Consider the following 11,719-nt stretch of genomic DNA (forward strand, 5'->3'; position numbering starts at 1 on the left):
TGTGTGCTAGGAATGCGCCTCTTTCAATATATATGATCGCCACTGTCCGAGGTGTGCTAAGAAGCAAAGAAGATCGAGTATTATAGAGAGTTAGAGTCAAAGTAAAATGTGTAATCACAGTGCATAGACTGCCATCTCTCGACGTAGGCTTAAGACTTTTGAACCTCAGTTTTGACAATTTGGCCCATATTCTTAGCTTGATATGTTTTAAAATGTCAAATATTAATATTAGCGCCATCTAGCTGAGCGTACCCTTCTTCAGTATGGTACTATAAGGTAAGTAGTAAGTACGTTTTTTTCTTAGACTTTAAATGTCTATACGGAGTTATATAATAATATGTCTTTGGCTAGAAGTATAGGTACTCTAATGAGCGTTATTGTATTTAGCGCCATCTCTCGGCAAAATTTACTAAGTAATTGAGACTTGTGCGAACCTTTAGGCATGGAAAGTCACATGAAAAGTTGTCGAAACTAATAATAGATGGCGCTGCATTTGAATATCTTGACTGATAACTCTAATACTAAATTGAATATACTCTAAGGTAGAGCAGAGTCTAACTGGGGAAGTACCTCCGCTTTACAAAAGACCGCAGTCAAATAGCACTAGACCTTACTCATTGTTGTGTTCCTGCCGGTGAGTAAGGCAGCCAGAGCTCAACGAGGGTGCGGTATGCTGACGACGGGAGGACCTACGGAACTAATTAGGACAATAGATTGTCCTTTGAGTCGTCGGCACCCAGGGCCCTTCTATTAAGTACAGGTTTGTACAAGTTTCTAATGAGTCGGCAACGCACATGTGCCACTCCTTGAGTGGCAGGCGTCCATAGGTTACAGTGACCGCTTTCCATCAGGCGGACCGTATGCCTGTTTGCCACCTACGTGGTACAAAAAAAAAACTCTCGATGAATTCACCTTAAACATTAAAAACTAAATCAAAATCGATTGATTCGTTCGGGAGCTATGATGCCACAGACAGACATGTCAAGCGTCAAACCTATTATTATTATAACACTTCGTCGTTTTTGCGTTGGTGGTTAAAAACAAGAAACCTCCTTCAAAACTATAATAAAACACAACTTTCTATGAAAATTGGTCGGATTTCGACATTTCCATACAAAAAGGTCATGAGCGCCTGACGACATGTGATGGCAACGTACACCAAATTTCGTACTTTCAAGATTTTGCGTATATTTTGGAAACTATAAGAGATAGAGCAAATAGACTTCAGATTTTGGTTGTCGGTGGCACAATTTTTTTGTTTTCGTATATATAATATACACTACTATATTACGGTCAGTGAAGTTCTAAACGGTCTTAAGCGCCTCCTTTTTAGTAGGAAGGAACTTAAGTCATTTTGGCAAATGATTTTTTTTAACAATTTTTAAAACAAACGAAACAGAAATTAATTTCGTTATACCTGTCCAACGCGCTTACAAAATTTTAAGACGTTTAGTAACTACTTGCAGCGGCAGTGAGTGAAATTCGTAATTTTCTCTTAACTCCGACTTACGCTTGACTGTAGATTTCTAATAGGTTTTCCTGTAATCTACAGATAGAGGGCTATCTCGTGTATTTTTTTGAAAATTTTACGCTAAGTAGTTTCGGTGATAAGGGGGGGGAGGGGGGAATGGTCATTTTTTGCTTATTTTCTTAAATTACTTCTAAATTACCAAAATAAAAAATATTTAAAAAAAATATTTCAGATGCTTATAAAATGCTCTTTCATTTGATACCTATGTAACACAATATAGTTTTAATAACTTTGATTTTTAATTTTCAATTTTACCCCCCAAAAGTGGCCCCTGTGATTAAATTTCATTTAATTAAATTACATGTCCGTCTTTGGGTCACAGGTTTACATATGTGTGCCAAATTTCAAGTAAATCGGTCCAGTACTTTCGGAGAAATCGGCTGTGACAGAGGGACAGACAGACACACGAGTGATCCTATAACTAAGGGTTCCGTTTTTCCTCTTTGAGGTACGGAACCCTAAAAAAAACAAAATTTTAATCGGTTTATCCGTTCGGGAGCTAAAAATAGGTGAATACATATTTTAACCAAAATAATATGATATTATTTCCGTTATTATTTTATTATTACGTGAGCGTCCCTTATCCAACGATATTCATCCTATGGATTAAACATCACATCTTATACGATGCCGGTCCAAGGATTTCTACCGTCGGCGTCGCGAGTTCGCGACACGACTAAGCTAAGCCCGCTCGGAGTCAATCAAAAGGATTTTGGTGCCAATCATCATCATCATCATCATATCAGCCTTTTATCGCCTACTGCTGAGCATAGGCCTCTCTTCTAACAAACAAATTTAATAAAGTATTTATTGCAAACATATTACAAACATGTTACATGTGGCGGTAATATGACCCTGCAAAGGCGCAGCAATCTTAGAACTACTTAATACTAGTAGGAACATAAATTACAAATTATAATAAGGGCCACTTGCACCAACAAAAATGGAGGGTTAACTCACCATTTTATATGGAATTGGACAGATGACAGCCCACTAACCCTGAGTTAAGTGATTGGTGCAAGTGGGCGTAAACAAGTTATCTTACAGCTAGTAATACTTTAGAATTAAGCTACCTACTTTTAGCATAAGAGGTAGGTATTAATTAAACATTGGTACCTATAGGTATTAATCTAAAAATTCTTGCAATGTATAAGGTTTTGCTTATTAGATAAGTGTTAAGGGATTTTTTGAATAATTTAAGACTCTATTTGTTTTATTGGCAGCGTGCAAAGCGGGTGGAGGGGGTAGCTAAAACGATCACAGCGCTCACTACGGCCAAAATTGACATCTTAGTCGCTGACTTGCGCTGTCAAATCCATATTGCAGTAAACATTTTCATATCGTTTTTGAGATAAATTTAATACGGGCCCAGTAAAATTTGTTATGGCGAATTGTAATAACTCCAAGAAAAGTAGCGACTAAATTCTAGCTATTTCCAAGACCGTGGTGGAAACGAAACCACCGTTTAAGTGAATAGTTGCCGTAAGAAGAAAAGTGTCGTCCAATCTCTGAAGTTTTACTTAAAATGCGTAATCATTTGATACAAGTATTGAATTGAATTTTCGGTGAATTTATAGTGCAAATTTTATTGGAGGTAGAAAAGCCGACGTGGAAGCCAATCCCAGTTATGTTCGAAAATCATTTTATTTGTTTCCTCATCTGTGCTCCTGTTTACAAATCGAAACGGATTGACGAAAATGCGTAAATATCGAGGTTTCAATGGGAAGAAGGAGCACGAGAACAATAGAAGCAGAAGCAGTCCATCCAATGAAGGCTTATCACATTTTAAATAAAATTCCTGAGAACTTATTTCATCGCATTCATGATTGTATTTGATGTGATATCTGTTAAACCTCCAATATTTTCAAGTAAATGAAACAAGTTTTTGTAATGTATATTATGATTAAACGTTATTATAGCTAGTTTGTTTTTATTTTACAATAAACCCTGTACCCTGCAATGATATTTATAATACCTACAGTTAGCTTAAGTATGAAAATGACAGGATAGCAGTGAACTGATCAACTATTTCAAAAGCCAATGATTTATTTAAATACTTTATTGCACATAGATACAAATGGTGGAAAAATGTCTTCAATCTGTAGAAAATGCCCAGCTAGCACCAATTTATTGCCTTTATTCATTGTCTCAAGTTGGAAAATGATTTCGAAGCGATGGCACTAAACCGAGTTTTAGTCACCAGTTTGTTAATTTCTCACTGAAAAAAACGATTTTAATGTTATTGGCGATAATGTTGTAACCATCATCGTCCAAAATTGTCTAATGTAGTAAAATAGCACAAGATTTCATTATTTTTTTCTCAATGTTTACTTACTTCTCGCTTGGCCGCGGTTACAATATTGTCACTGTCACGTGGCGTTGTCATCGCGCACGGTCCCAATAGATTGAGGACTGTCTATTTGTTTTATAGATCTAGTACTAGTACGCCACTTGGGTCCTGAGCTAGTCTCATCCAGTTGTGACTCGCAACTGTGATGCCGATCCAATGGCACTATTCTTAGATTTCTTAGGCTCGTCATTATACTTATAAAGTACTTAATATGCATGTCTATGACCTTATCATAATCAAAGAAGCGTACACCGAATCAGTGAGCCGTAATCTTCGAGACACAAACTCGACACTATTTGCATAATCTACACAGACTTTACCGTTTAATCGCCTCTGCTCATCTTCACGCCAAGTGGAAGAATACTTAACTTGATTTCAAATTGGACATTCCAGTTAACATATAGGTCAGGGATATAGGTGAACGAAAAGTACCTACAGCAGTAATAGCACATTGTGTACCTACTAAGGGCGGAAATTGAAGGATTATGAACGAGAGGCTGTTTGAAACGGCGGAGGGCTTTAATAACTCGAGTTTGTAATCCTTCGGCCGCCCGTGATATACACAATGTTTTTCATCACACTCGCGAAGTAATAACCATATTTTAAACTAAATGTACCTATTGAAATACCTACGCTGACATTCCAAATATTCGTCCGCCAAATTGTAATTTTTGACAGGTCGTGGAGGCCCACCCAGGTATTCACACTATTCACTTTACCGCTCTAGGGCGGTAAAATAGCTCATTACGTATCAGTATGCAGCCATGTAACAACACCGAGTGTGATGAAAAGTATTATGAGTTATGCCTACAGAAAACTGAATCTTTGCCAATAGCCTATACTAAATAAAGGGATAGTCGAAGGAAAATAAAATTTCATGCTAGTAACTTTATTGTTTATTAAATTACGAGTATTATTCACGAAAATGTAAAACAAAATAGGTAAGTAAAGTATACTATTTTGTTTCACTTTTTTTTTTAAATGATCACAAATGTCACTAAAAAACTTTGCGAAATGACTGGTCTCTAAAATTTCGATTGTTATGTTTAAGAAAGTATATTAAATAATATGCGAAAACGAATAGAAATCTTTTTTTAAATATTCAGTCTGAAAGCATTCTTGGAAAGCAATAAATTAGTCATACTTGTTATGGAGAATTTTTGGCCAAAAGCTGCACTTTTGGATGGAAGCAAGCCGCTTTGCATGGTGATAGTAGACATCATAGTAAACGATTTTTTCCGAGGATATCGAAATTTCATCCCTTAGAAGCCGAGCGTAGCGAGGTGTTTTATGAAAATGAAAAAAATTCCATCTTTTTATTGTATCGTCCGATTTTGACAAAACGTATCTCAAATGAAAGGTATTGATTTGTGTAATTTAAAAAAAATACAAAGAAAAAAAATTTGAAAGAAAAGAAAGAAAAAAATAAAAAAAGTAAATTTACGTCTCGCACTGAATAACTTCAAAGAATGACAGACAAAATGTACAATGTCGATATACGAGTTTTTTTAATCGAAGACAGATAAATTTTTAGTTGAAAACTGAAGACCGCATCGAAATCAGATTAGCATTTTTTAAGATACAAGTTGCCAAAGTTGGGAAAGATCGCTTTATATGGCCACTTTGAAATTCCTTTGCCAGAAAGTCAGAAATAATATGTTTTTCTGACACAGAAAAATACATAGTAACAGTACACATCAAAATAAAATTAAAAATTCCGAGGATATTATAATTTCATCCCTTAGAACGACGAGCGTAGCGAGGTCGGTTACGAAAACCGAAAAAAAAATCTCATTTTTTTGTACGTCGTCCGATTTTGACAAAACATGTTTCATTTGAAAGGTATTGCTTTATGTCACTTAAAAAAGGGATGAATTTTTTATATCCTCGTAAAAAATTGTTTATTATGATGTCTATTACCTATGCATACTTTTAACTGTAAGAAAAATATAATGTTTCTGACTTTCTGGCTAAGGAATTTATAAGCGACCATATAAACAAACTAAGCCAACTTTGACAACTTGCATCTTAAAAACTACTGATTCGATTTCGATTCAGGTTTTAGTTTATAATCATGCATTTATTTGTCTTTAATTTTAAAAAATCATATATCGAAATTATACACCGTGTCTACCGTTTTTTGCGGTTATTCAGTGTGATACGAAAATTAAGGTTTTTTTTTTAAAAATCTTACATTTTTTTCCAATTTTTTTCAATATTTTTTTTTAAGTTACATAAAGCAATACCTTTCAAATGAAACATGTTTTGTCAAAATCGGACGACGTACAAAAAAATGAGATTTTTTTTTCGGTTTTCGTAACCGACCTCGCTACGCTCGTCGTTCTAAGGGATGAAATTATAATATCCTCGGAATTTTTAATTTTATTTTGATGTGTACTGTTACTATGTATTTTTCTGTGTCAGAAAAACATATTATTTCTGACTTTCTGGCAAAGGAATTTCAAAGTGGCCATATAAAGCGATCTTTCCCAACTTTGGCAACTTGTATCTTAAAAAATGCTAATCTGATTTCGATGCGGTCTTCAGTTTTCAACTATAAATTTATCTGTCTTCGATTAAAAAAAACTCGTATATCGACATTGTACATTTTGTCTGTCATTCTTTGAAGTTATTCAGTGCGAGACGTAAATTTTTTTTTTTTATTTTTTTCTTACTTTTCTTTCAAATTTTTTTTCTTTGTATTTTTTTTTTAAATTACACAAATTAATACCTTTCATTTGAGATACGTTTTGTCAAAATCGGACTACACAATAAAAAGATAGAATTTTTTTAATTTTCATAAAACACCTCGCTACGCTCGGCTTCCTAAGGGATGAAATTTCGATATCCTCGGAAATAATCGTTTACTATGATGTCTACTATCACCATGCAAAGCGGCTTACTTCCATCCAAAAGTGCAGCTTTTTTTTCATAACTAGTATGACTAAATCAAGGGTTGTTTATAATTTGAAAATTATTCTCTCGCACTAACCACAAGTGCTTGAGTAGCTGGCTCTCTTTTCTGTAAAACTATCGACTTCATGGAAGCCAATAATTTGGTCCTTGTTAATTTGATAATGCAGATGTCTTTTCAACTTTTGATTTCAATTTCAATTTTTCAATTTAATTTCAAATCCATATAACATTTTTTCTTTTTTTTTAAACGCGTCGTTAAAGTTACGCCGGTTCCTCGTGAGCACCTTGTATATAATCATTGCGAAGATTTTGTATTTTCGATCATATCGATTGTCTCCTAAAACTATGTTACCAATCTCTTTCAATTTTTATTTCTGTTTTAACAATGGCGGAAAATTCAGGTTCATTGTCTTCAGATATTTGTAACTGATCTCCTAATACTTTTATCCGCTCATTGTCGTACGTCAGTTGTTGATCTAATTTTCTTTTTCTATGACTATTAGAGGATGTTTCTTCTGGAACAGTCTGTGTACCAACATTATTATTTGATGTTGAAGAAATATTAATTTTTATGTCTGAAGGGCAACATTTACACTCTATTTCGGTCTGTGTATATTTTGACAATTTGTCATTGTTTTCTAGCTGTGGTAAATTTAAAGAAGGAACTGCATTATGTATTAAATTTCTTTTAAAATGGTCAGTTGAAAGAAAATGGAGATCACAGATGCGATAGCTCTTGTGAAGCGATTTCATCTCCTTGCTCTCTAAGTCAGTTCGTCCAGCTGCACGTACCCATTGGCGACATCTAAAACAAATAAAATTAGTTATTAATATAAATTTAAATTGTTAATGTTTAATTTAATAAATAATTTTATGTTTTAATGTTCATTTAATTTAATGTAATTTCATTATAATTTTGTTTTTAATTTTAATATTCATTTTTAAATATATATAATCATACTGTATGAGCAATAACATACATACAATATGGCTTGAAATAATATATTTTTTTAATTTTTTTTATTGCCGAATGTACACATTGACATTTTCAGCAGAACTAAATTGTAGGTATTCATATTTTATTATAATATAATTATAGTATAAATACGGTTTTGATGTGGTCATGTCAAGACCGCATCAAATGAAGCCAGCTCTGGAAGAGGCCTATACCTCAAATGAGGGTTTTTGGTGTAACACAACATAAAAAATGTTATATTAGAAATAAGTTAGGTAAATTCTACAAGCCAGCTAAAGACATCAAGTTAAAATTTGAATAAAATTACTTTGCACTCTAGTGGATAAAATGCAAATTTGCTATCCGTTACTTAGTTAGTGTGATGAAACAACTATCATATACATTGTGGAGTGGTGCCCCAGGTAGAGCACAAGAAAAAGCGGGCCTCAATAATGTAGATGGTCAGGAGACCTGAGGACAGGTGGAAGGGCGTGGATGAGTGTGGCAAGAAACAGGAAGCAGTGGAAGACTTTAGAAGAGGCCTTCATCAAATGACGAGTTGGAGTTGCCAATGTAAATAATTAACATATTATGTACTTGAAATCAAACTTCGATAATAAGATGGGCGACTTTTCGAAGCGACTTTTTTGTCGCGACCATGGGCTAGTGGGCTAGTATGAAAGTGCGCTCACGAAGCGACGCAACTTTTCATACAAATACGTAAGTCGCCGAGCAACTTTGTCGCCCATGGGCGCGCACCCTTAAGGCTATTTTTATTTATTTATCTTATTTATCGCATACACAGTATGCGTAGGTAATTCGGAACGGTTTACAAGTTTTTTTTTATACTACGTGGCAAACAAGCATACGGTCCGCCTGATGGAAAGCGGTAACCGTAACCTATGGACGCCTGCAACTCAAGGGGTGTCGTCTACACTCCTTTTTACTGTCACAGAACTCATCCAAGATGAAAGAGTAATCAAGTAATTTATTTGCTAGTATAGTTTTGGTCTCACTTCTTTAAGTAAAAATAACCGAGTACGTAGGTACTTGCCTTGATTCATCCAATGGGAATCTGTAGAACTTTCTTTTATTTTTGTCATTTATAGAACTTATACAACCTTTTACAGCACAACACACGCCCATTATTTGTAAATATTTAAATATTATTTATTATGCGTGGCCTCGCTTTGCACGACGCGTCGTCGCGTCCCTGACAGTCGGTAACTGTCAAGTAACCGAGAGCGGGGATTGGGCCTAAACATAAACATCTGATCAGATTTTTGTTTTAAATAACCAGCTGTTTTAATAGTATCTCAAACAGTCTTCAAAAAAAGGACCGTTGCGTTCAGAAGTCGTATTACAAGTAGTTGATTTACAATTTTTCGAACTACGTTAATTTTTGACGTGATAACGTCTAATAACTCGTTACTACGGGCAGCATGCACGAAAAAGATGACGTCATTGTCCCGTTTCGCAATATAGTTTTTGCGCCATCTATTGGCGCGCGTTGGAACTAAGCGGCTGATCGATGCGCTCGGTATGGTTATAGCGTGTGGCCTGAGTAAAGCACCACAGCTGGGACAGATGGCGCGCCCGTGTGTTGTTCTCGTTAAGCTGAGTTTAGACCAGCAAGTTATTGCTGCAAGTTTTGAGACGCAACTATAGGTAAGAGTGAGTGGCAAATATCTGCATCTCTTTCTAGCATATACTTCTGTCTCAAAACTTGCAGCAGCGCCGCAGAGATGGGCAAATCGTAATCGATTCCGGATTACACGATTACTTGATTTTACTTTGTAATCCACTACTGGGTGTCAGATTAGGCTCCCCACAGACAGTCTTAAAAATTCATAATCTTAAAAAAAACTTGTATGCAATCTGACAGTTCAGATCTGTCAGTGTCTTGTCAGTGTCAGTTTGAACTGTCAGATTGCATACAAGTTTTTTTTAAGATTATGAATTTTTAAGACTGTCTGTGGGGAGCCTTACTTGTAATGTAATCAAGTGAAGCTAGGAACACACTACGCGGACGTCCGTCGTGAATCGACCGCGGACGGGAATCTGGACAATGACATTACACATAACCGTGCAAACTATCGGTCGACGGACGCGGACGTGGCCTTGACATGGGCAGCACTAAAACCGCCATGTTTTGTCTCAGGATGACGTCACACCCGGCACGCGTTTTTTGTTGATGTTTCACTTCCATAGGTTTCCTATTTCAGTGGGCCTTGAGCGCACGGACGTCCGATCGAAATCTGGCTCTCTGGATGTTTTGTTCCGTGCACACTGATAGGTCGCGGTCGCGGTCGTTTTACGACGGACGTCCGCGTAGTATGTTCCTAGCTTGAAACGGTAAATTACCATTACATATAAAGGAATCACTAATCATCTATACAATAATTACTATTACCAATAATTCGGAATCATAGTCGATTCAAAATAACTGAAATTATTGACTTGATTACTTTCAGATTACAAATATGTAGTACCTCAGATTGCTGACTGTCACTTTGACACAAAAGTCATCATGGGTGTCGTAAAATAGGTTTTAGGGGGTGCTGATTCCAAAATGAATGACCAATGTGGAATCTGACATTGCTGACTGTCACTTTGACACAAAAGTCGTCATGGGTGTCGTAAAATAGGTTTTAGGGAGTGCTGATTCCAAAATTAATGAACAATGTGGAATCTGACATTGCTGACTGTCACTTTGACACAAAAGTCGTCATGGGTGTCGTAAAATAGGTTTTAGGGGTGCTGATTCCAAAATTAATGACCAATTTGGAATCTGACATTGCTGACTGTCACTTTGACACAAAAGTCGTCATGGGTATCGTAAAATAGGTTTTAGGGGTGCTGATTCCAAAATGAATGACCAATGTGGAATCTGACATTGCTGACTGTCACTTTGACACAAAAGTCGTCATGGGTGTCGTAAAATAGGTTTTAGGGAGTGCTGATTCCAAAATTAATGACCAATGTGGAATCTGACATTGCTGACTGTCACTTTGACACAAAAGTCGTCATGGGTGTCGTAAAATAGGTTTTAGGGAGTGCTGATTCCAAAATTAATGAACAATGTGGAATCTGACATTGCTGACTGTCACTTTGACACAAAAGTCGTCATGGGTGTCGTAAAATAGGTTTTAGGGGTGCTGATTCCAAAATTAATGACCAATTTGGAATCTGACATTGCTGACTGTCACTTTGACACAAAAGTCGTCATGGGTATCGTAAAATAGGTTTTAGGGGGTGCTGATTCCAAAATGAATGACCAATGTGGAATCTGACATTGCTGACTGTCACTTTGACACAAAAGTCGTCATGGGTGTCGTAAAATAGGTTTTAGGGAGTGCTGATTCCAAAATTAATGAACAATGTGGAATCTGACATTGCTGACTGTCACTTTGACACAAAAGTCGTCATGGGTGTCGTAAAATAGGTTTTAGGGGTGCTGATTCCAAAATTAATGAACAATGTGGAATCTGACATTGCTGACTGTCACTTTGACACAAAAGTCGTCATGTGTGTCGTAAAATAGGTTTTAGGGGGTGCTGATTCCAAAATTAATAACCAATTTGGAATCTGACATTGCTGACTGTCACTTTGACACAAAAGTCGTCACGGGTGTCGTAAAATAGGTTTTAGGGGGTGCTGATTCCAAAATTAATGACCAATTTGGAATCTGACATTGCTGACTGTCACTTTGACACAAAAGTCATCATGGGTTTGTTATATAAACTTTTTCTTCTCCATTAATATTTACTGAGATATTAGGGTTCTAAGATTAGTAAATGGCACTAGCACTTTAATAAAATTAACGCGTGTCTCGCAAACGGTCTAGGATACAAAATGACGACTTTTATATAGGTATAAGTTAGGTTCGTTAGGTATCTTCAAACGGCCGAAGGCTCCTATTCTGTGCAGTTTCTGTAATAAGCGGGGCTCCGTCGATATCGCTTTC

This window comes from Leguminivora glycinivorella, chromosome 8 (assembly GCF_023078275.1).
Source record: "Leguminivora glycinivorella isolate SPB_JAAS2020 chromosome 8, LegGlyc_1.1, whole genome shotgun sequence".
Lineage (NCBI taxonomy): Eukaryota > Metazoa > Arthropoda > Insecta > Lepidoptera > Tortricidae > Leguminivora > Leguminivora glycinivorella.